General features: G+C 47.9%; 1 pseudogene across 1 annotated transcript; it reads left to right on the top strand.

Moving 5' to 3' along the window:
• The first annotated feature begins 1,841 nt into the window (after window positions 1-1,841).
• Window positions 1,842-16,989, top strand: LOC308246763 (centrosomal protein of 83 kDa-like; annotated as a pseudogene). The gene is made up of 3 exons: window positions 1,842-2,135; window positions 2,338-3,274; window positions 16,947-16,989. The product of its transcript is annotated as a centrosomal protein of 83 kDa-like (transcript).
• Window positions 16,990-26,033: the final 9,044 nt, after the last annotated feature.

Below are 26,033 nucleotides of genomic sequence, written 5' to 3'. Positions count from 1 at the left end.
CACCAAGAAGCAAAGAGAGAGGACCCACATAAACAAAATCAGAAATTAAAGAGGCAAAATAACAACAGATCCAACAGAAATACAAAAGATTGTAAAAAAAAAAAATACTATGAACAACTCTACTCCAACAAACTAAACAACTTAGAGGAAATGGACATATTTCTAGAAAAATATGACCTTCCAAAAGTCAACCAGGAAGAATGAAAAAATCTCAACAGGCTGAAAACTAAGGAGAAAATTGAAGCAGTCATCAAAAAGCTTCCAGCAAACAAAAGTCTGGGATGAGGTGCCGCTGTTCATTGCTGCTCTGGTTGCAGGTCAAGTGGGATTTCTTTTTCTTTTCTTTTCTTTTTTTTTAAAATATATTTTTTATAGATTTTTTACAGAGAGGAACGGAGAGGGATAGAGAGTTAGAAACATCGATCAGCTGCCTCCTGCACACCTCCTACTGGGGATGTGCCCACAACCAAGGTACACGCCCTTGATCAGAATCGAACCTGGGACCTTTCAGTCTGCAGGCCGATGCTCTATCCACTGAGCTAAACCAGTTAGGGCAAGTGAGATTTCTTAAAAGCTTAGGGGTGCCTGGCTGGTGTGGTTCAGTGGATGAGTATTGACTTATGAACCTGGAGGTTAAGGTTTGATTCCCAGTCATGACACATGCCCCGGTTGGTAGGCTGGATCCCCATTGTGGGGCAAGCAGGAAGCAGCCAATCAGTGATTCTCTTTCATCACTGTTGTTTCTATCTCTCTCTCATTCTCTCTTCCTCTCTGAAATAAATAGAAATATATTTTTGAATGTATGTTTTAAATCAATTACACTTAAAACAAAGTTTTAAAAAATGTTTAAAACTTGACACTTCCCCATTATTTTATTATTTTATCATGATTGTTCTTGAGCATATTTATACCTACTGTGTCAGTAAGTTGTAAATACAATACAATGTTTTGCTACTGAAATATCTTATCAGGCCCATGTTCAGTGCCATCATTTTGGCAGTTTGAAACTGACAACGATGAGAGTATTTACACCAGGGAAATTGACAAAAACTACAAACCTTAACTTCACTTAATGTACTATTCAATGCTTTAACTAAAAGGAATGGTGGAGAATGTTAGTGCATTAAATTTATAAGTGTATCATGCAAGCGGGCTTTAAATTGTCCATAGGATAGAATTTGAGAAAGAGCAATTTTCCTTCCAGTATTCAAAACATATAGTTCCAAATGGCAAAGAAGACAGTTGAGTCCTTGAGGAATGAGTGAGGTGAAAACAGATGTCCTAGGTGCTGAAGTCTCCTCCTATTAGTTAAATCATAAATTCATTTTAAAAATTGGCAAAAGTTTCTGACCAGACATTTAAACAAAATAGATAAAGACAGTGTAAATAAATGTACGAAAAAATGCTTACCATAAAAATTCCTTAGAAAAATGGATTTAAAACAAAACAAGTTAACACTAAACTCATTTCTGGGCCTACAATTTAAAAATATTAAACATTGGACAAAGGGCAGGACTTCCTGCTTCCCTAGCGCCAGGATCTAGCAACCCAGGTCACCCCTATGGCTGGAGGGGCTGAGGGCAGTGGGCTGAGGTGGTGTCCCCACCTGAGGAGGTACAGGGCTGGCCCTGCACCCCTGAAAAGGCAGCCCCACTGCAGAGGATCAGGGCGGTGCTAGTTTTGTGTCTGCACCTTGCAAGGCTGTGTGTGAGTCTGGTGTAGTTTGGCCTCCAAAGATCTTGTCTTAGCAAGAAGGAAGTGGAAAATAATCTTGGAAAGAAAATGAAGACAATAAGAAAACCAGAACTTATTTTCACATGCTTGTCAGCTTACTCACCAATATGAACACTCTTCCCACCACTTGTCCTCCTGGTGGAGACAGTGGGCTGACAGATTCTGACCCTGTGTTACAAGCAATGTTAATTGATGAAAGATAACAATGTGAACATCATAAAACTGTCACTATGAGAACTGAACGCAACAGGTTGAAAGATGAGTACACAACGTCACAAAATAAACTCAAGTGCCTGCTAAATGAAAAGCAAACTAACCAGGAAAAATTCCAGCTGCTTTTTGAAGAACTAAGAGAGGAATTATTAGAGAAAACTAAAGACTTAGAAGAAATAAAGCTGCAGGTATTAACTCCACAAAGCTTGGAATTGTTCAGAGCCCAAATACAATGAGAATTAGAAACTAAATGAGAGAGCGTTTTAGGAATCTGGATGAAGAAGTTGAAAGGTATAGAGCTGAATATAATAAACTTCTCAAATCAGAGTTCGAACACCAGAAAGAAGAATTTGCATGTGTTTTAAAAGAAAAAATAAAAATATGAATCAGAGATTGCAATCAATACTGGAGAAAGATAAAGAAGAACTACATAATCAGCTGCTTAGTCTTGATCCCACAAGAGATAGCAAATGAGTGGAGCAACTTATTCGAGAAAATGTCCATTTGGTTCAGAAATTAAAAGAGTTAGAGGCTGAAGCAGCCGAATTAAGTGCTGTAAAAGAGAATTCTAGAGCTCAGATAGAAAATGTCCAAAGAATTCAGGTGCAATAGTTGAGATGCAAGCTGCAATCAGATCCCTGGAGGCTGAAAAACAGTCAAACTGCAGGCTGAATGCTTGGAAAAAGAGCTACAATCAAGCAATGAACAAAATACTGTTTTAATCAGTAAATTACATAAAGCTGAACGGGAAATAAATGCTTTGACCCGTAAAGGAACTTAAACAAATTAGAAATAACAGACATCAAACTGGAAGCAGCAGGAGCTAAAGAGTGATCTAGAAAGGGAAAGAAATAAGATGCAAAGTGAACGGGTTACAGTCAGACAATGAAATTCTCAAGTCAGCTGTTGAACACCACAGAGTGCTCTTAGCAGATAAGGATCATGAATTATTATGTAAAGTACAAGCTGCCAAGGAAGAAGGTTAACAAAAACTTGTGGTATTACAAGATGAACAGCTTGAACTTGAGAACAGATTGGTGGACTTAGAGAAAATGAAAGTGGAATATGCTTTGTGGAGGCAGTCTGAAAAAGATCAGTGTGAACAGAAATGGCGGGCTTCACAGATGGCAGAAGAGTCGGCCAGAAGAGAACTTCAAAGTGTTAGGTTAAAACTTGAACAACAAATTGTGAGTATTGAAAATGCAGAGAAAGGGAAAAATGAAAATTCTGACCTGAAACAGCAAATCAGTGGCTTGCAGATCCAAGTGACCTCACTTACACAGTGAATGAATGAATTGCTGAATTCAAACCAAATACGAAGGAAATGGTTAAAAATAAATGAGTATATATATATATATATATATATATATATATATATATATATATATATATATATATATATATATATAAAACATCACATGTGCTGGCAGGGTTTTAGAAAAACTAGAATTTTCATTACTGTGGGTGGCTGGGAAGGAAAAGGGAACAACCATTTTAGATCACAGTTCTGCAGTTCTGCATGTTTTAAAAAGTAAAACACTCGCCGAAACCGGTTTGGCTCAGTGGATAGAGCATCGGCCTGCGGACTCAAGGGTCCCAGGTTCGATTCCGGTCAAGGGCATGTACTGTAGTTGTGGGCACATCCCCAGTGGGGGGTGTGCAGGAGGCAGCTGATCGATGTTTCTCTCTCATAGATGTTTCTAGCTCTCTATCCCTCTCCCTTCCTCTCTGTAAAATATCAATAAAATATATTTAAAAAAAAAAGAAAAGTAAAACACTCACCTATACTGAAACAATTACATAAGTAAAATATACATCTATATACAGAACTAAACCCACTATTCCCAGAAAATTTATTTATAATACCCCAAACCTGGAAATAACAAAAACCATAGACAGATCATAGATAAAGTTATTACCCATAGAACACAATAATACTCAGGAATAAAAAATAATTAAAAATTTACATAATCATTAGTGTTCAATCTCAAAATAACTGTGTAGCATGAAGGAAACCGGTATTTGTTAAAGAGTACACAACTTATAGTGCTTACAAAATTATCAAAAATACTAGTGGCCCGGTGCATAGATTCGTGCACATTGAAAAGAAATTAATTAGAAAGTGGCTAGCGGGGCAGGACTGGGTGAGATGGGCTGGACATGCCTTGGGGCCAACCTCCCTTGGTCCATTCCCAGCCAGCTGCACCTGGGCTGGCACTGTGGCTCAAAGGGGTCTGTGGAGTGAGTGGGATCCCTCTGGCATAGGTAGGGTCCCTCAGCCTGGCCTGCAGAGATCAGGTGGAAATCAGCTCTCTGACATCCCCTGAAGGCATTCTGCAAAGCTGAGGTCACTCAGCAGTTCCTGCATAGAGTGTCTGCACCTGGTGGTCAGTGCACATCATACCTACCGACCAGTCGGACAGTCAGTCAGTTGGACCCGTGGTCGGCAAACTGTGGCTCGCGAGCCACATGCGGCTCTTTGGCCCCCTGAGTGTGGCTCTTCCACAAAATACCATGGCCTGGGCAAGTCTATTTTGAAGAAGTGGTTTTAGAAGAAGTTTAAGTTTAACAAATTTGGCTCTCAAAAGAAATTTCAATCGTTGTAAGGTTGATATTTGGCTCTGTTGACTAATGAGTTTGCCAACCACTGAGTTGGACAGTTGCTCAGCCTTTTATATATATATCTATACTAATAAAAGGGTATATGCTAATTAGTCCGGGTGACTAGACATCTTCTGGACATTAGACTTCCTTCTGGACAAAGCCACAGTGGTGGGAGGTGAGGTAGAGGTGGTTAGGGGTGATCAGGCCGGCAGGGGAGGGCAGTTGAGGGTCTACAGGCTGGCAGGGGAGCGGTTAGAGGGCGATCAGGCCAACAGGCAGGCAAGCGGTTAGGAGCCAGATGTACTAAACTGGCAGTAGGACATCCCCCGAGGGGTTCTGGATTGGAGAGGGTGCAGGCCAGGCTGAGGGACCCCCTCCCATGCTCAAATTTTGTGCACAAGGTCATATATATATTTCCCTTCTTTTACAAGATTAGTGTATATATATATATATATATATATACATATATATATATATATACAAGATTAGTGTATATATATATATATTAGTGTATATATATATATATATATATATATATATATATATATATACCTATATATAGTGTGTATATATATATGTATATATATATATATATTAGTATATATTAGTATATATATATACTAATCTTGTAAAAGAAGGGAAATCAATGACTGCATTTAGGGCAGGTGAAGGCAGAAAGAGAGATTATGAAAGGGCAGGAGATAAATATAGGGTGTGGCAAAAGTAGGTTTAGAATTGTTGTATGGATATTAATTCAATAATTAAAAATAAAAATAAAAGCATAAACTCTTCTCTGGCCAGTATGCCTCAGTTGGTTGAGCAACATCCCCTGCTCTGAAAGGTCAATGGTTTCTTTCTAGGTCAGGCCATATGCCTGCCTGGATGCTTTGGAGGTGGCGTGCAAGAGGTAGCAGTTCAATGTTTCTTTCTCATATCACCATTTCTCTCTCCCTTCCTTTCTTCCTAAAAAGTCAATAAAATATTTAAAATTATATAAGGTATTTATTTTTTAAAAAAGAGAATAAACTCAGTGTTTTGCATATTCACATCTGTAAACCAACTGCTACCCTAACCTGTATGTGGGTGAGAGATAAGCTTATTTTACATGAGACTGTTTTATAGCTTTATCTGTATGTCCAATCTCAACAAATAGTACATTAGAAGAATAGATTTTGTTACATGTCAATTATAAATCTACCTAAATAAAGCCTTAAAAAGTACTTTCAAATAAAAACCTAGATAATCCCCCTTGTTAGTAAATTAAAATAGTGACCTGATATGGGTTCTACCATCTCTCCTAATTTCTTTGGATGATCAGCCTTGTCTCCGGGGCAGAAAATATTGGAAGGAAGTGAAGACTATTGCCATCAGAATCAACAGGAATGCAGACTGGTTCCAAAACACACATCCGAGACTGATTACAGTGTACTCCTCCCTCTAGCTTTAAGGTCTTGCCTGTTGAGGAAACATTGAGGTGAACACCCTAAATGGGCCAGGGGAATCCAGTAAACTGTTAGATGATTTTTTCGGTCAATGACTTCAGCCAGAGGAAACAGCTATGGAGGTTTCGAGAATGTCTGTACAAATATATCACAAGCCACGGCCCTTTGATCATTTCTGGATAATGTTCAGAAGAGGCACTTTTCATCTAATTCACTACAATCTTTGCCACTCACTATTAATACATTTATGTCCTAATGCTGGCTCGATTTATACCTCAGAGTCTTAAAACAAATGACCACCGTATAAAATTTCCTACATGGCTCATGGTTCCTTTACAGTATGTGGGGAAGAATTCCCCTAAACATTGCTGAGAATTATCTAATTCATACTGTGAACAGAGAATATAATTCATATAGTTAGCAGAAGAATAACACAGGACTCCTCTTCTGGGTGGGTGACCAATTCAGCTCCTTAAAATCACACTTATAACTGAAACTTACGAGGAAACTAGAAGTGTATGATCCATTAAAAGGAGGTTAAATTCAGGTAAATGGGTCCCAAAGAGTCTCCTTCAGTGTTGTTATTCCAAGTGAGAAAAAGAAAACATTCCCTGCACATTTAAGGCTTTTCTCCAGTGTGAACTCTTGGGTGTGTAACCAGGCTACATTTGCAACTAAAAGTTTTCCCACATTCACTACACTCTAGAGATTTTTCCCCATTGTGACCTCCATGGTCTTCCATGAGCTTAGAGTTTTGCCTGAAGGACTTTCCATAATTACTACTCTCAGACAGATTTTCTCTAATGTGAACTCTCTTGTGGTTAAGGGGGCGATTATTGCACTTAAAAGATTTCGCACATACACGATTTAAATGGTTTTTCGCCAGTGTGAACTCTGAGGTGTTGAGTGAATTGGAACCTTCAACTGAAGGACGTTCTACATTCAGTACATTCATATGGCTTCTCTACAATGTGTAGTCTCTTGTGTTTTGTGAGGCTATATCTTTGTCTAAATGACTTAAAACAATAAGTACACTAATATGGCTGCTCTCCAGTGTTAACTTTGTGGTGTTGAATTAGGGAATACCATCGACTGAAGGGCTTCCAATAATCACTACACTCATATGGCTTCTCTCCTGTGTGAACTCTATGGTGTGTAATGAGGGTGGATCATAGACTGAAGGATTTCCCACAATCACTACACTCATACTGCTTCTCTTCCGTGTGAACTCTGTAGTGTACACATGAGGTGAGATCTTCGACTGAAGGACTTGCCACATTTACTACACTCATAACACTTTTCTCCAGTGTGAACTCTGTGGTATTGAATGAGGGTAGATCTTTGAGTGAAGGCCTTCCCTAAATCACTATACTCATATGGCTCTTCTCCAGTTGAATTATCTGGTGTTTAATGAGTGCAGTGCTCTCACTAAAGAAATTCCCACAACCAGTCCACTCATAGGGCATTTCTCCAGTATGAATTCTCACTGATGTTAAAAATTTGTCTAAAAGATTTCCCACTTTTGTTACACTCATAATTCACTTCTCTAGAGCAGACACCCTGATGTTGGACAACTTTCTGTTTGTGCCTGGCATCGTTTTCACATTTCCCACTCTGGTGCAAACAATTTCAACCAATAAATTCCCGTGAAATCTCACTGCCATTGTGTGGATCCTCATTGTTAAAAGTTGCCTGGTGCTGGACATGATATGAGGTGGCTGGGAAATCTTCCTCCACCTCCCTACCAGTTGAAGACACTCAAGATAAACACAAGATGATCTTGGACTCAAATGAAGCCCTGTCCACATTTTTCCCCCCAGGGTTCCTTTTCACTAGCAACCCACTGTTGCTGGTGAGGATTTGCATTCAAAGAGAAGTCTCTCACACATGCATCACTGAAGAATTCTTTCTGCAAAAAGAATGCTGCTGGTAACTTAGTCAGATGGAGCATATCTTTTAACACTGAGAAACATCAAGTACACAGAAGGGACTGCTGTGTTGGTGGAGCTGTCTTAGAAGCCCTAACCTGTGACTCTTCTTCTACAGATACACTCTATCCAATAGGTTCCACTGTATCTTCCATTTTATGATAACAGCTTAATAACAGAGGATGGAAAGGAAATAAATGTTGACTATGGTGTGAGGGAAGTTCTAATACAAAAGTGTATTCCACATAATACATTGGTTCCATGCAATTGTCCAAAAATAAGAGATCTGCAGGAAATAGTAATAAGAAGTTGCTCTCAAATTCTGGGCATCTGAAGATAACAAACTGGAAAAGGCATCACCAGAAATATGACCCAGACATGGCAAGTACCACATGGAAGAAAATCAAGATGTAAAGCTCATTCTTCTGCTAAGTGTGTCCAGCAGTGTTTCTCTGTTGGTGAAACAGGCAAGCTGTTCAGAAGGTTGGTTATGTCTTATTCTATGTAAAAACAATAAAAGAGTCTCTGGTGTTTGAGGACTATTTACACGTGTATGTGCACCTCATAACACATGTGCAGGACAATGTTGTAGAATATTGTGGAGAGAGCAGTGCAGAGGGACAGGTGATATAAAAAGGCCCCAAAGGAGAAGGTATCCAACAGGCAGGTTAAATGACAAGTCAGCAAAGAATCAAGTGTGGGAAAGAAGATGTACAAATGAGCTGTGGCCAGTGGCTCCTGCATCTACACACTGTTGGTCACGTGCAGACTCAACACAGCCCTGATGTCATAACTTCCCCCAGTTGCCACTAAGAAGTGCCAAGCCTTAATTGAGATCATCTTGCATGTTCATCATGTGAAAAAAACCCAGGGTTATCTTTGTACCATGTATTGTACAAGTATATAAAACCTGAATCTCCAGAATATTAATGAAGGACCACAGAAGTGAGCAACAAGCACTGGCTCAGATCAACATGGCATGCAATAGTATTCAATGAAAGAATATTACAAATAATAATTGAAGGAGGGTCTTACAAGAACAGTCTATGGTCCATATAAGTAAAGACCATTAGCTGGAACAGGCAGTCACAAGAAAACTTTAGGTAGAGGAAGGGGGCAAAAGTGGAAGGCATGGATGAGGACATAGTAAACCTCCTAGGAAATGGAAGAGCAAGGTACCTATGGAAACCTAACTTGCCCAATAGGACTTACAGGGCCCGGGGTATCCCAACCCGGCTCCTCAGAGGACTGCCATCTCCCCCCAGGAGCTCCAGGTAAGCCTTACAGTGGGGGGCAAGGAAATTAATTTCCTCCCCGATGCTGAAGCCACGTTCTCTGTACTCCTCCCAAGCCCTGGTAAATCATCCTCAGAGGCTGTAGCTGTTATAGGCATATCTGGGAAGCCAAGAAAGAGATCTTTTTCTTAGCCTTTAGCTCATAGCTGGGGTAAGCTGTTTCATTCCCAAGCCTTCCTGATCCTGTAAAAAGCCTCATATTCACATCAGAAACAATGTCCTCTCAACCCTGAGGCTCAAGGACTCAATATTCTAATAAGTCATCTGTTTTAGAAGCCCAAGGTTTACTGAAACCTTGTCATAGTCCTTACAATACCCCCATCTTAGGGGTACAAGAGCCTAATAGAGGCGGAGGACTAGTTCAGGACTTACAATTAGTGAATAAGGCAGTGATTCCTATCCAGCCAATTGTCCCTAACCCTTATGATTTACTTGCCCAAATTCTGGAAAACACAAAGTGGTTTATAGTACTAAATCCCAAGGATGCCTTTTTCTACATATACTCCTGTCTCCTAACTCACAGTCCCTGTTTGCCTTTCAAAGATCCCAATAATCAAAGCCATCAGCTAACATGGACAATACTGCCCCAGAGCTTTCAGAATAACCCTCATTTATTTGGGCAGGCCTTTAAACAATGCAAAAAGCCCTTTTACATGCACCATCTTTAAGTCTCCCAACAGGTCGGCAGCATCGACTCCTAGATCCATCTGTCTCCAGTGAGCCTTGAACGCCCGCAGAGGAGGAGGACATGTTACAGAATTTACCAGGTGACCAAAAAATACACAGGAGCACTTGGAGGTCCAGGAAATCCCTATTTATTTTCAGATGTTTCACATGTACTAGTACAGTGACTCAGGGGGTCAGTTCTCCAAATCCTGAGTAAGCCAATATGGAGGAAGCTTTCTCTTTATACCCTTCGGTTTCTTTGTTTTCTATCTGTTTCCTAACTACCAGGCTTTTGTGGTGGGCTTCCATAGCCCCTCCTGAGGCAGTTAGAAGGGGAAGTTAGATTGTATCTAAATGCCTGGTCTGGGTGGTGTCAGTGACCTCCCCTATAGCTAAGCTTCTACATTCTTTGTTTATGGCCCCTTTGTAAATTGGGAATAATTAAGAAAACAGGTCTTGGGAGACCAGATTGTGGAGAAAGGGGCAGTGACTTAATTATAGGCTATCAAGAATGTACATTAGGTTACTGGCACAGATTCAGATTGCTAGCCCCCCAAAAATGTCTTATTTTCCCCATCAGACAAAGCTGCATTGCCATCAACTAGATCACCAAATTGCTACTCATGTGAGCCTCTGAAGGACCTGAAACTTCTCCTTCAAAGGGATCCTGGGATATCAATGAGTGGCAGATTAGTAACATACTCTGGTATTTCTAGATAAACAATGTTTTCATTTTTTAAATAATTCTTATTCTGTCTTTTTATAAGTGTCATGGAAATCCTAGACTGGTACCTGGAGTAGATCTTCTCTGCCCTTCCTGGGACCCCATGAGATTCTCCCACTTATGGTTCCCTTTTTTGTATCTCTATGAAGCATAGTGATCCCTCTTTTGGAAAAACTGCTGTTTAAAGCTGCTCTTTGAACTACTCTGTTATTCTTAATCTCATATTCTGTAGGTCAACTCTGTTATTTTTAGACTGTAAAATAACTTTTTGTTTAGCTTGAATAGAAAAGATAAACTTCATTGTCTGACCTTGCAAGCTAGACATCTAACTGATTTGCTGATATTGATGCCAGGTGCCTGTAAAGATATGATATGATACTCAAGGTTACAGGTGTCTGTATAGATATGATAAGATACTCAAGGTTACAAGTTGTCTGTATAGATATGACAGGTGTTTGCTAGATATGATATGTACTCAAGGTTACAAGCTGTCTACAAAAATAACTTATACAAAGAACTAGAAGGATATAAAAAGGAAATACTCCCTCCTATGTTTGTTCAGAATTTGACAGAGGTAATCTGCTCTGAACCTGCGGGCAATAAGGATGACTCCTAACTAATTGGCTCATTAAGGCATCTTGTTCAGCTCGCTGATTCGTCATACAACACCTAATGTAGCAAATTTTTCAGCCACACTGGCTCCCCAAATCCCTAAGTACTAAGTATATTATAAGCAGCCCAATTCAGGGTTGAATAATCTGAATTAGATATTTATCTCCCACATCTCTTTCAGAGTAAAATGTGTTAAATCTTAGTCTATAGGACAACTTATACTGCCACTACCACCAACCAGGCCAGAACCACTTCTCAAGCCACTACAGATTTTTATTCACAGAGAAGCCCATGATTCAGCAGGGCAAAGTCTGTGCCATGAATAACACTTCTTGCTGCAAACAGCTTAGCTAAAAAATGCCTCATAGCCTCTTGCCCCAGAAGTCTGGGCACCAATTAAAGATATATTAGCTAACTCCCTTTCACAGACCTTGGTTTATACTGTGTTTTTTTTTTATTAATTATCTTTAACCATTGCCTGTTTAATCTTTGGTATGTTTCATATCCTTCCATTCAGAAGCCCTAAAGCTACTCCTGATCCTCCGCATGGAACAGTAAATGACGGCCGCTACATCCATCTTCCGAGGACCCTTAGACCACCCACTTCCAATGGGACCCCAACTGCTGCCCCAAACTATGATCCCTTTGCCAGCAGGAAGCAGCCAGAAAGATGTGGCGCCCCCTATCTGCAATGGCAGTTGGAGTTTCCTAATCAGACGGGTGGACTGAAACAGGAATTTTAGTGGAACATTGGCAGGTTTAGGGAATTTTTAGAATTGGGGTCCATGGAAAAAAACAAAACAGGGCTACAGACAGGGAGAAGGTACATTTCCATAACACAAGGAGCCAGGTGCAGATACATTTCCATAAGACAAGGGAGCAGCAACAGGTGTATTTCCATAAGACAAGGGAACTAGAAATAGCCAAAAGAGGTCTATATATACAAAATAAAGAAGAAGTAAGAAAGCCCAGAAGGAATAGGAGCACAATGAGGGAGGAGGGCCTCAGGAGTCACTATAGTAACCAATTCTAAAGGGAATATTGACCAATCAGAGGGGATATCAGGATACAGGAGCTACAGCCTTTATAAACCATGGAAATTAGAAGTTGGTGGGAATCTTTCTCTCTCTCCACATGGCTATTCAAGGAAACTTAGTTGTTACCTACTATAAAAGTTACTAAAATTTTTATATTACATCCCTATTACTATCTATATATATATAAAAGGTAATATGAAAAGTGTCCCCTTGGGAGGTCATATTTCGCCAGGAAAAGGAGAGAGAGAGCTACATAATCAGACACCTGGAGGAGAGAGATCATGGGGAGTCAAAGAAACAGCCTGCATATGAAAGAAAAGGAGGCTCACCACAAAAGGAAGTAATCAAAATGGAGGCAAGCAATATGTCAGAAAGAATTCAGAGAAATGGTCATAAGGTTGCTGAAAAGAATGGAAGACAAATTCAACAATATGTGTAAGAACCATGAGGAAATGAAGAAGAACCAAGAAGAAATGAAAAATGACATCGCTGCTATAAAGAATTCAATAGAAAGCATCAAGAGTAGACTAGAAGAAGCAGAGGACTGCATCTGTGAGCTAGAAGACAAGGTAGAAAAAATTTCCAAGCACAGCAGAATCCAGAAAAAAAAACTTTAAAAAACATGAGGAGAGCCTAAGACAGCCGTGGGCAAACTATGGCCCGCGGGTCGGATCCGGCCCGTTCGGCTGTTCTATCTGGCCCGCGGAGCCGAAAGAGCGGAGGGTTCTCTTGCTCTCCCCTCCACTCCTTCACCAGCAGCAGTGTTAACATGGCAACGTCGGGAAACACGGCCGCAGCTCCTTCTTCTGAGTGGGTAGATTTATATCTGCCCATTCAGTAGAAGGAACAACCTCTCAATCTTCCAGAGGCTCCTTGTAATGCCCGCAGACGCATCCCCCGACATCACCCTGGGAATGCGTAGACACGTTATCGTGGTGATGTAGGGAGACACGCCCCTGGAGAGCACAGTATCAGAGCATTAGCTAAAAAGGAGACCAACAACACTGTTCCCACTGAAGTTGATGTTTTAAAGACCAAAAACCTTTCAACCCAGTCTACACTGCCATCTACATCTATGTCCCGGGCATAATTTGGAAGTTGCACTAAAGAAAATGTTTAATTTACTGTTTACACATTTTGTTCTTTTCTATTTGGTTTAATTTTAAATTATTTTATTATATTTAAGTTTAATTTGAAAGGCTTTTGTACCTTTCCTTTGTTAGGCAATTTTATTTTGCCTTTGCCATCTTCAGTATAAGGTATGTTATTGTGCTATGATTCCTCCATTTTTTGAAGTTTCAAATTATAATAATTAGTGTTTACATTCTTCTTGTTAAAATGTTTGAAATGAATAAAACTATTGAAATAAAAAAGACCGTACCCTTTTATGTAATGATGTTTACTTTGAATTTATATTAGTTCACATAAACACTCCATCCATGCTTTTGTTCCGGCCCTCCGGTCCAGTTTAAGAACCCATTGTGGCCCTCGAGTCAAAAAGTTTGCCCACCCCTGGCCTAAGGGAACTTTGGGACAACATGAAACAAAACAACATCCATATAATAGGGTGCCAGAAGGAGAGGAAACTGAGCAAGGAATAGAAAACCTGTTTGAAGAAATAATGACAGAAAAGTTCCCTGATATAGGGAGGAAAAAACTCACACAAATCCAAGAAGCTCACAGAGTCCTAAACAAAATGAACCCCAAAGACTGATGCCAAGGCACATTATAATTAAACTAGAGGCCCGGTGCATGAAATTTGTGCAGTGGGGGTGTGTGTGTGGGGGGAGTCCCTCAGCCCAGCCTGTGCCCTCTCGTAGTCCGGAGCTCTCTGAGAATGTCCAACTGATGGCAGTTGGACATACTTAGCACTGCCATGGAGGCAAGAGAGGCTCCTGCCACGGCCGCTGTGTTCACCAGCCTTGAGCCCAGCTTCTGCCTGAGTGGTGCTCCCCCTGTGGAAGTGCACTGATTACCAGGGGCACCTTCCACGTTGAGAATCTGTCCCCTCGTGGTCATTGTGTGTCATAGCGACTGGTCATTCTGCCGTTGGGCTGAATCCAGCTCTCCAATATCCCCCAAGGGGTCCTGGATTGTGAGAGGGCACATGCCAGGCCGAGGGACCCCACTGGTGCACGATCGGGGTCGGTGAGAGACACGGTATGTGGGCCAGCTGAAGAGAGACTGTGGGAAGGTTCCACAGCATGTCCGGCCTGTCTTTCTCAGTCCAGATCAGCCAGACCCAGCAGCAAGCTAACCTATCGGTCGGAGCATCTGCCCCCTGGTGGTCAGTGCATGTCATAGTGACTGGTCGACCATCTACTGTCTGCCCCCTGGTAGTCAGTGCATGTCATAGTGAGCAGTTGAGTGGCCTTAGCATATCATTAGCAAACTACGCTTTGATTGGTTGAACGGCTGACTGAATGACCGAACACTTAGCATATTAGGCTTTTATTATATAGGATTGGCAAACACCAACAAGAAAGTAAGAATATTAAAAGTGGTCAGAGAGACAGAAAGTTACCTACAAAGGATCCCCCATCAGACTAGCAATTGATTTCTCAACAGAAACACATCAGGCCAGAAAGGAATGGAATGAAATATACAAAGTCATGCAAAGGAAGGGTCTGAATCCAAGAATACTGTACCCAGGAAGAATATCAATCAAAATTGAGGGGGAAATCAGGAGCTTCACGGACAAAAAAGGACAAGAGAGTTTATCACCACCAAACCAGCAATGCAAGAAATGCTAAAGGGTCTTGTTTTCAAGACACAGCCCCCTGTTCTCCTGAGCACTGAGCCACACATCACCGCTTCAGGCTGTCCACCTGGCCCCTCCCCCTTATGATGTAACCAGTGTTACATCACCGCTTCAGCTGGCCACCGGATCCCACCGCCACTGGCTCACATGACCACATCTGGGTATTCCTGAGGCCCTGGCTCACCAAACCAACTTCCGGCTGGCACCAGGCCTCTCCCCATGATGATGTAACCAGGTCCTGCTGGCCACTGGATCCCACCGCCCAGGCGCACATGACCACATCCGGGTATTCACAAGGCCCTGGCTTACATTACCAACTTCCGGCTGGCACCAGGCCCCTCCCCCTGATTACATAACGAGATCCACCTGGCCACCTGACCCCCCTGCCATGGCCATGGGCCACCGGACCACTTCGGCGTATGCCCCAGGCCGTGGCACAACTGACCAACATCCATCTGGCCACCTGGGCCATCCCCTTAGGTTCGAGACACCGCCCCTTGTACGTCAAGCACTGATCCACACGGGCCGAGTTTTTTGTCTCCTCAGGCAGAGGGTGGACTTCCCAAATTGCTGGAAGTTGGGTTAAAGGCCTAAAACCCACAGCCCCAGATAAACTTCTTCTGATAGCCTGCCTCCGAATCCGTGGGGAGAGCGGCAAGCAAGGGGCCACCAGCCCTCCTTCAAAAAAGCCATGGGGGTCCATCTGCCTTGGGACTCCCTATTGTCCCCACCATGGGGGCATCTCACCCTCGAGTGGCCTTCAACACAGACAGCCTTGCCTACGGGCTTTAAAATCCGGGCCAGAGTTCTGTTAAACCCCTTAAAAACCTTTCCCTTGGGGGAGCCAATTCCTTGCCCTACAGTGTCACTTACGGGTGGCGGGGCCCTTAGGTCTGGCTTTCTGCCTCACTTTCTGGGAACGCCCTTCCTTGAGGACAGTGACCTTCCTGGTGCCATCCAGTGTCCGGACCACAGGGAAGTGGGGCTTTGGCAACCGCTTGTGACCCTTCTCCGCATTAGGTGGCCCCACCAGCCTATCCACTAGACCACCTAGAGCTGTTGACGGGGCCCAAGCGCTAGCTCAACTGACCACTTCTGGGTGTTCACCTGGGCGAGCCCACACTGGCGATTATGTCACCATTTGCAGCTGTCCACCTGGCCTTACCTCTGAAAAGGTAACCAGGTCCAGCTGGCCACCATACCCCAGCACCCCTGACTCACGTGACCAAAAACAGGCTGGCACCAGGCCCCTCCCCTGATGACATAACCACGTCCAGCAGGGAACCTGACGTCACCGCCCCCCAATGCCCTGGGCCACCCAACCTCTTCCGGGTATGCCCAAGGCCTTGGCACACCTGACCAATGTCCGGCTGGCCAACTGTAATCTCCCCCTTGTTTTTGAGACACTGCCCATTGTTCGCCTGAGCACTGAGCCACAATGGCTGGGCTTCTTCGTTCCTCACGTGGAGGGTGGACTTCTCTAATCACTGAAAGTTAGATTAAAGGCCTAACACCCACAGCCCCAAATCACCTTCTCCTCATTGGCAGCCTCCGACCCAGTGGGGAAGGCGGTTTACCGCCAGCCAACCTTCCAGACAGCCATGGGGGTCCATCTGTCTCAGGACTCCCGATCATTCCTACCATGGTAAATCTCATCCTGGAGTGGCCTTCAACCCAGAAAAAAACTGCTTGTGGGCTTTGAAATTCTGGCCAGAGTTGAGTTAAGACACAGAAAACCGTTTCCCTTATGGCACCCAACTCCAGGCTCCTCCAGTGTAACTAATGGGTGGTGAGGCCTCAGGGCTAGCTTTCGGCCACACACGCGGCAAATGCCCTTCCTTAAGTACATGGACCTTCTTGGTGCCATCAAGGGTCCGGTCCACAAGGTAGTGGGGATTGGGCAACCTCTTGTGACCCTTCTCCACATTAGGTGGTCACACCAGCCTATCCACTATGCCACCTCCAGCTGTTGACCGGGCCAAAAGCGCTGGCTCACCTGACGACTTGCATGGGTACACGTGGGTGAGCAAACCCCGGCAGTTATGTCTCCGCTTCCGATTGTCCACTGGGCCCTTGCCCCTGATGACGTAACCATGTCCAGCTGGCCACAGGACACCACTGCTGCTGGCTAACTTGACCAAATTCCGGCTGGAACCTGACTCTGCCCCAGGATAACGTCACCAGGTCCTGCAGGCCACCAACCCACCCCACCACTCAGGGATCATAGGACACTTCCAGTTATTTCCCAGGCCCGGCATCTCCGACCAACATCCAGCAGGCCACCTGGACACTCCTTGTTTTTGAGACACCGCACCATGTTCACCCGAGCACTGAGTCACAGTGGCCTGGGTTCATGGCACCCTATGCTGACTGTGGACTTCCCAAATCGATGGAAGTTGGGTTAAAGGCCTAAACCCACAGCCCCAGATCACCTTCTCCTCATAGCCTGCTTCCGATCCCGTGTGGAGCACGGCAAGGAAGGGGCCACCAGGCCTCATTCAAAAAAGCCACGAGGGTCCATCTGCCACGGGACTCCGCATCGCCCCACCAAGAGGGAATCTCAACATGGAGTCGCCTTCGAACCAGACAAAACTGCCTGTGGGCTTTAAAATCTAGGCCAGAATTGTGTTAAGCCCCAGAAAAGAGTTTCCCTTCTGGAAGCCAAATCTGGGCCCATCCAGTGTCACTAACGGGTGGGGGGACTGAGGGGGAGCTTTCGGCAACAATTATAGCAAATGCCCTTCATTGAAGACATGGACCTTGTTGGTGCCATCGAGTGTCCAGACCACAGGGAAGTGGGGCTATGGCGAACCCTTGTGACCTTCCTCCAAAATAGGTGGCCCCACCAGCCTATCCACTAGTCCACGTAGAGCTGTTGACTGGACCCCAAGCTGTAGCTAACCTAACCACGTCTGGGTGTTACCTGGGCGAGCCCACTCCAGTGGTTATGTCAACATTTGTGGTTGTTTATCTGGCCCCTCCCCTGATGATGTAACCAGGTCCAGCTATTCATCGGAAACCAGAGCCCATGGCAGACATGCCCTACATCCAGATGGCACCAGTCCCATCCACCTGATTACATAACAAGTTACAGCTGGCCACCAGAACCCACAGACCCTGGCTCACGTGAACACATCCGGATATGCCAGATATCCTGGCTCACATGACCACCTGCTGCCTAACACCTGGCTTCTTCCCATGATGACTGCACCAGGTCCACATGAGCTCCGACCGACCCCACACCACAGGGATCACTGGACAGTTCTGGGTATTTCCCAGGCCCTGACACCCCTGACCAACATCCAGTTGGCCACCTGGGCCCTCCCTCTTGTTATTCAGACACCGCTCCTTGTTTGCACAACCAGCGAGGGACACTGCCCGTGCTTCTTTGCCCCTCAGGCGGAGGGTGGTATCCCCAAAGAGCTGGAAGGTCGTTTAAAAGCCTAAAACCTACAGCTGAAGATCACCATCTTCACAAAAGCTGCTGCTGATCCCGTCAATAGGGGGGCAAGCAGGGGGCCGCCAGCGCTCTTTCAGCAAAGAAAGGGGGTCCATCAGCCTCGGGACTCTGCATCGTCCCCAACATGGGGGCATCTCGCCCTGCAATGGCCTTCGACACAGAAAAAACTGACAGCTGGCTTAGAAATCCAGGTTGGATTTTCTTTAAGCCCCAGACAACCTGTTCCCTTCTTGCAGCCAACTAGAGTTCCCTCCAGTGTCACTAATGGGTGGGTGGGGGGGCCAAGGGACAGATTTCAGCCTCACTCACGGCAAAAGCCCTTCCTTGAGGACATAGACCTACTTGGTGCCATACATATCTGCACCACAGGAAAGTGGGGTTTTGGAGACCCCTTGTGACCCTCCTCCACATCAGGTGGCCCCAACTTCCTATCCACTGGAACACCTCCAGCTGTTCACCTGGCCACAAGCGTTCGCTCACATGACACTTCCGTGTGTTGACCTGAGCAAATCCAGCCGCCGTTTACATCACCATTTCTGGCATTCCACCGGGACGGCCCTCTGATGAGGTAACCAGGTCCAGCTGGCGAATGGACCCCAGCTCCCTTGGTTCACTTGACCAACTTCTTGCGGGCACCTGGCCCCTCCCCCTGAAGACGAAAGCAGGTCAGGCTTTCCATCGACCCCACCTCCTCTGTCTCACTTTACAACTTCCAGGGTGTGCCCAAGGCCGTGCCTCACGTAACCAGTTTCAGCCTGGCACCTGGCCCCTACCGTTGATGAGGTAAAAAGGTCTGGAAGCTGACCCCAACCCAAAAACCAACCCCCGGATCACAGGACATTTCCGGGTATTTCCCAGTCCCTGACACCCCTGACCCACATCCAGTTGGCCACCTGGGCCCTCCCCCTTGTATTCCAGCCACCGCTCATCCTTGGCCCCACCGTTGAGCAACAATTCCCGGTCTTTTGTGCCCCGGAGGCGGAGGGTGGACTTCCCAAATCGCTAGAAGTTGGGTTAAAGGCCTAAACATACAGCCCCAGATCACCTTCTCCTCATAGCCTGCCTCCGACCCCTGGTGGAGGGCGGCAAGCATGCGGCTGCCAGCCCTCATTCAAAAAAGCCATCAGGGACCATTTCCACGGGACTCCGCTACGTCCCCACCATGAGGTAATCTCAACCTGGAGTCGACTTCAACACACAAGTCTACCTGTGTGCTCTGAAATCTAGGCCAGAATTGTGTTAAGCCCCAGAAAACCATTTCCCTCCTGGCACCTACTCTGGGCCCATCCAGTGTCACTAACGTGTGGGGGGCCAGAGGCCTAGCTTTTGGCCTCAATTAGAGCAAATGCCCTTCCCTGAGGACTTGGACCATGTTGGTGCCATCCAGTGTCCGCACCACAGGGAAGTGGCCTTTGGCCACCCCTTGTGACCCTCCTGCGCAATAGGTGGTCCCACCAGCCTATGCATTAGACCACCAAGGGCTATTGACTGGGCTCCAAGCTCTAGCTAATCTGACCACTTCCGGGTGTTCCCCCGGGCGAGCCCACCCAAGTGGTTATCTCACCGTTGGTGGTTGTCCACCTGGCCCCTCCCCCTGATGATGTAACAAGGTCCAGCTGGCCACCGGAAACCAGAGCCCCTGGCTACGAGGCCTATCTCCAGATGGCGGTAGTCTCCTCCACCTGATGACATAACAAGTTACACCTGGCCAGCACACCCCACAGCCCCTGGCTCACGTGACCACATCCGAGTATGACAGAAGTCCTGGCTCACGTGACCCCCTGCTGGCTAACACCTGGCTTCTTCCCATGATGACTTCACCTGGTCCACATGGCCTCCTACCGACCCCGCACGCCCAGGGATCCCGGGACAGTTCCGGGTATGTCCCAGGCCCTGACACGCCTGACCAACATCCAGTTGGTCACCTGGGCCCTCCCCCTGGTTTTCCAGACACCGCTCCTTGTTCACACGACCACCGACATACACTGCCCATGCTTCTTTGCCCCTCAGGTGGAGGGTGGTATCCAAAAAGAGCTGGAAGTTCGGTTAAAAGCCTAAAACCGACAACTGAAGATCCCCATGTTCTCAAAGGCTGCCTTTTCTTTCCTGCAGCCAACTAAAGTCCCCTCCAGTGTCACTAATGGCTGTGGTGGGGGGGGCGGCTGAGGGACAGATTTCAGCCTCACTCATGTGAAACGCCATTCCTTGAGGGCACGGACCTAGTTGGTGCCATCCAGGATTCGGACCACAGGGAAGTGGGGTTTTGGTGACCCCTTCTGACCCTCCTCCGCATCAGGTGGCCCCAACTTCAGATCCACGGGAACACCTCCAGCTGTTGACCAGGCCTCTCCTGACTATTCCCTGTGTTGACCTGGGCAAATCCACCCTCCCGGTTACGTCACCGTTTCTGGCTTTCCACCGAGCCGGCCCCCTGATGAGGTAACCAGGTCCAGCTGGCTAATGGGCCCTGGCGCCCTTGGTTCACGTGACCAACTTCTCGCGGGCAGCTGGCCCCTCCCCCTGATGACATAACCAGGTCGGGCTTCCCAGCGACCCCACCTCCTCTGTCTCACTTGAAAACATCCGGGGTGTGCCCAAGGCCCTGCCTCACGCGACCAACCTCAGGCTAGCACCTGGCCCCTCCCCTTGATGCGGGAAAGAGGTAGGGCAGCCAACCCGACCCCCACAGCCGCCTGCACCGCCCGGGGATCACAGGACACTTCCGGGTATTTCCTAGTCCCTGACACCCCTGACCCACACATCCAGTTGGCCACCTGGGCCCTCCCCCTTGTTTTCCAGACACCGCTCCTCGTTGGCCCGACCACTGAGCCACAATTCCCGGCCTTTTGTGCTCCTCAGGCGGAGGGTGGACTTCCCAAATCGCTAGCAGTTTGGTTAAAGGCCTAAACATAGAGCCCCAGATTACCTTCTCCTCATAGCCTGCCTCCGACCTCTGGTGGAGGGCGGCAAGCATGTGGCTGTCAGCCCTCATTCAAAAAAGCCATCAGTGACCATTTGCCACGGGACTCCGTAAAGTCCCCACCATGAGGGAATCTCAACCTGGAGTCGACTTCAACGCTCAAGACTGCCTGTGTGCTCTGAAATCCAGGCCAGAATTGTGTTAAGCCCCAGAAAACCGTTTCCCTCCTGGCAGCCAACTCTGGGCCCATCCAGTGTCACTAACGTGTGGGGGGCCTGAGGGCTGGCTTTCGGCCTCAATTATAGCAAATGCCCTTCCTTGAGGACATGGACCATGGTGGTGCCATCCAGTGTCCGCACAACAGGGAAGTGGCCTTTGGCCACCCCTTGTGACCCTCCTCTGCAATAGGTGGTCCCAGCAGCCTATGCACTAGACCACCTAGGGCTATTGACTGGGCTCCAAGCGCTAGCTCATCTGACCACTTCCGGGTGTTGCCCTGGGCGAGCCCACCCCAGTGGTTCTCTCACCGTTTGTGGTTGTCCATCTGGCCCCTCCCCCTGATGATGTAACCAGGTCCAGATGGCCACCGGAAACCAGAGCCCCTGGCTACGAGGCCTATCTCCAGATGGCGGCAGTCTCCTCCACCTGATGACATAACAAGTGACATCTGGCCAGCACACCCCACAGCCCCTGGCTCACGTGACCACATCCGAGTATGACAGAAGTCCTGGCTCACGTGACCCCCTGCTGGCTAACACCTGGCTTCTTCCCATGATGACTTCACCAAATCCACATGGCCTCCTACCGACCCCGCACGCCCAGGGATCCCGGGTATGTCCCAGGCACTGACACGCCTGAGCAACATCCAGTTGGTCACCTGGGCCCTCCCCCTGGTTTTCCAGACACCGCTCCTTGTTCACACGACCACCGACATACAGTGCCCATGCCTCTTTGCCCCTCAGGTGGAGGGTGGTCTCTGCAAAGAACTGGAAGTTCGGTTAAAAGCCTAAAACCGACAACTGAAGATCCCCATGTTCTCAAAGGCTGCCTTTTCTTTCCTGCAGCCAACTAAAGTCCCCTCCAGTGTCACTAATGGCTGTGGTGGGGGGGGCGGCTGAGGGACAGATTTCAGCCTCACTCATGTGAAACGCCATTCCTTGAGGGCACGGACCTAGTTGGTGCCATCCAGGATTCGGACCACAGGGAAGTGGGGTTTTGGTGACCCCTTCTGACCCTCCTCCGCATCAGGTGGCCCCAACTTCAGATCCACGGGAACACCTCCAGCTGTTGACCAGGCCTCTCCTGACTATTCCTGTGTTGACCTGGGCAAATCCACCCTCCCGGTGACGTCACCGTTTCTGGCTTTCCACCGGGCCGGCCCCCTGATGAGGTAACCATGTCCAGCTGGCTAACAGGCCCCGGTGCCTTTGGTTCAAGTAACCAACTTCTCGCAGGCAGCTGGCCCCTCCCCCTGATGACGTAACCAGGTCGGGCTTCCCAGCGACCCCACCTCCTCTGTCTCACTTGAAAACATCCGGGGTGTGCCCTGGCCCTGCCTCACGTGACCAACCTCAGGCTAGCACCTGGCCCCTCCCCTTGATGCGGGAAAGAGGTAGGGCAGCCAACCCGACCCCCACAGCCGACCGCACAGCCCGGGGATCACAGGACACTTCCGGGTATTTCCTAGTCCCTGACACCCCTGACCCACACATCCAGTTGGCCACCTGGGCCCTCCCCCTTGTTTTCCAGACACCGCTCCTCGTTGGCCGGACCACTGATCCACAATTCCCGGCCTTTTGTGCTCCTCAGGCGGAGGGTGGACTTCCCAAATCGCTAGCAGTTTGGTTAAAGGCCTAAACATAGAGCCCCAGATCACCTTCTCATCATAGCCTGCCTCCGACCCCTGGTGGAGGGCGGCAAGCATGTGGCTGTCAGCCCTCATTCAAAAAAGCCATCAGGGACCATTTGCCACGGGACTCCGTTAAGTCCCCACCATGAGGGAATCTCAACCTGGAGTCGACTTCAACACTCAAGACTGCCTGTGTGCTCTGAAATCCAGGCCAGAATTGTGTTAAGCCCCAGAAAACCGTTTCCCTCCTGGCAGCCAACTCTGGGCCCATCCAGTGTCACTAACGTGTCGGGGGCCTGAGGGCTGGCTTTGGCCTCAATTATAGCAAATGCCCTTCCTTGAGGACATGGACCATGGTGGTGCCATCCAGTGTCCGCACCACAGGGAAGTGGCCTTTGGCCACCCCTTGTGACCCTCCTCTGCAATAGGTGGTCCCAGCAGCCTATGCACTAGACCACCTAGGGCTATTGACTGGGCTGCAAGCTCTAGCTAATCTGACCACTTCCGGGTGTTGCCCTGGGCGAGCCCACCCCAGTGGTTCTCTCACCGTTTGTGGTTGTCCATCTGGCCCCTCGCCCTGATGATGTAACCAGGTCCAGATGGCCACCGGAAACCAGAGCCCCTGGCTACGAGGCCTATCTCCAGATGGCGGCAGTCTCCTCCACCTGATGACATAACAAGTGACATCTGGCCAGCACACCCCACAGCCCCTGGCTCACGTGACCACATCCAAGTATGACAGAAGTCCTGGCTCACGTGACCCCCTGCTGGCTAACACCTGGCTTCTTCCCATGATGACTTCACCAAATCCACATGGCCTCCTACCGACCCCGCACGCCCAGGGATCCCGGGACAGTTCCGGGTATGTCCCAGGCCCTGACATGCCTGACCAACATCCAGTTGGTCACCTGGGCCCTCCCCCTGGTTTTGCAGACACCGCTCCTTGTTCACACGACCACCGACATACACTGCCCGTGCTTCTTTGCCCCTCAGGCGGAGGGTGGTTTCCGCAAAGAACTGGAAGTTCGGTTAAAAGCCTAAAACCGACAACTGAAGATCCCAATGTTCTCAAAGGCTGCCTAAGGTCCCATCCATACGGTGGCAAGCAGGGGGCTGCCAGGCCTCTTTCAAGAAAGCCATGGGGTCCATCTTCCTCGGGACTAGGCATCGTCCCCAAAATGGGGGCATCTCGCCCTGCAATGGACTTTGACCCAGACAAAACTGACCAAGGGCTTAGAAATCCAGTAAGGAGTTGCGTTAAGCCCCAGACAACCTTTTCTTTCCTGCAGCCAACTAAAGTCCCCTCCAGTGTCACTAATGGCTGTGGGGGGGGGGGGGGGCAGCTGAGGGACAGATTTCAGCCTCACTCATGGGAAACGCCATTCCTTGAGGGCACGGACCTAGTTGGTGCCATCCAGGATTCGGACCACAGGGAAGTGGGGTTTTGGTGACCCCTTCTGACCCTCCTCCGCATCAGGTGGCCCCAACTTCAGATCGAGGGGAACACTTCCAGCTGTTGACCATGCCTCTCCTGACTATTCCTGTGTTGACCTGGGCAAATCCACCCTCCCGGTGACGTCACCGTTTCTGGCTTTCCACCGGGCCGGCCCCCTGATGAGGTAACCAGGTCCAGCTGGCTAAGGGGCCCGGCACCCTTGGTTCACGTGACCAACTTCTCCCGGGCAGCTGGCCCCTCCCCCTGATGACGTAACCAGGTCTGGCTTCCCAGCGACCCCACCTCCTCTGTCTCACTTGAAAACATCCGGGGTGTGCCCAAGGCCCTGCCTCAGGCGACCAACCTCAGGCTAGCACCTGGCCCCTCCCCTTGATGCGGGAAAGAGGTAGGGCAGCCAACCCGACCCCCACAGCCGCCCGCACCGCCCGGGGATCACAGGACACTTCCGGGTATTTCCTAGTCCCTGACACCCCTGACCCACACATCCAGTTGGCCACCTGGGCCCTCCCCCTTGTTTTCCAGACACTGCTCCTCATTGGCCCGACGACTGAGCCACAATTCCCGGCCTTTTGTGCTCCTCAGGCGGAGGGTGCACTTCCCAAATCCCTAGCAGTTTGGTTAAAGGCCTAAACATAGAGCCCCAGATCACCTCTCCTCATAGCCTGCCTCCGACCCCTGGTGGAGGGCGGCAAGCATGTGGCTGTCAGCCCTCATTCAAAAAAGCCATCAGGGACCATTTGCCACGGGACTCCGTTAAGTCCCCACCATGAGGGAATCTCAACCTGGAGTCGACTTCAACGCTCAAGACTGCCTGTGTGCTCTGAAATCCAGGCCAGAATTGTGTTAAGCCCCAGAAAACCGTTTCCCTCCTGGCAGCCAACTCTGGGCCCATCCAGTGTCACTAACGTGTGGGGGGCCTGAGGGCTGGCTTTCGGCCTCAATTATAGCAAATGCCCTTCCTTGAGGACATGGACCATGGTGGTGCCATCCAGTGTCCGCACCACAGGGAAGTGGCCTTTGGCCACCCCTTGTGACCCTCCTCTGCAATAGGTGGTCCCAGCAGCCTATGCACTAGACCACCTAGGGCTATTGACTGGGCTCCAAGCTCTAGCTAATCTGACCACTTCCGGGTGTTGCCCTGGGCGAGCCCACCCCAGTGGTTCTCTCACCGTTTGTGGTTGTCCATCTGGCCCCTCCCCCTGATGATGTAACCAGGTCCAGATGGCCACCGGAAACCAGAGCCCCTGGCTACGAGGCCTGTCTCCAGATGGCGGCAGTCTCCTCCACCTGATGACATAACAAGTGCCATCTGGCCAGCACACCCCACAGCCC

This window comes from Plecotus auritus (genome assembly GCF_963455305.1).
Source record: "Plecotus auritus genome assembly, chromosome: 4".
In the NCBI taxonomy this organism is placed as follows: Eukaryota; Metazoa; Chordata; class Mammalia; order Chiroptera; family Vespertilionidae; genus Plecotus; species Plecotus auritus.
Note: the sequence above shows the minus strand (reverse complement) of the source record. Positions and strands in the feature narration are given on the sequence as shown.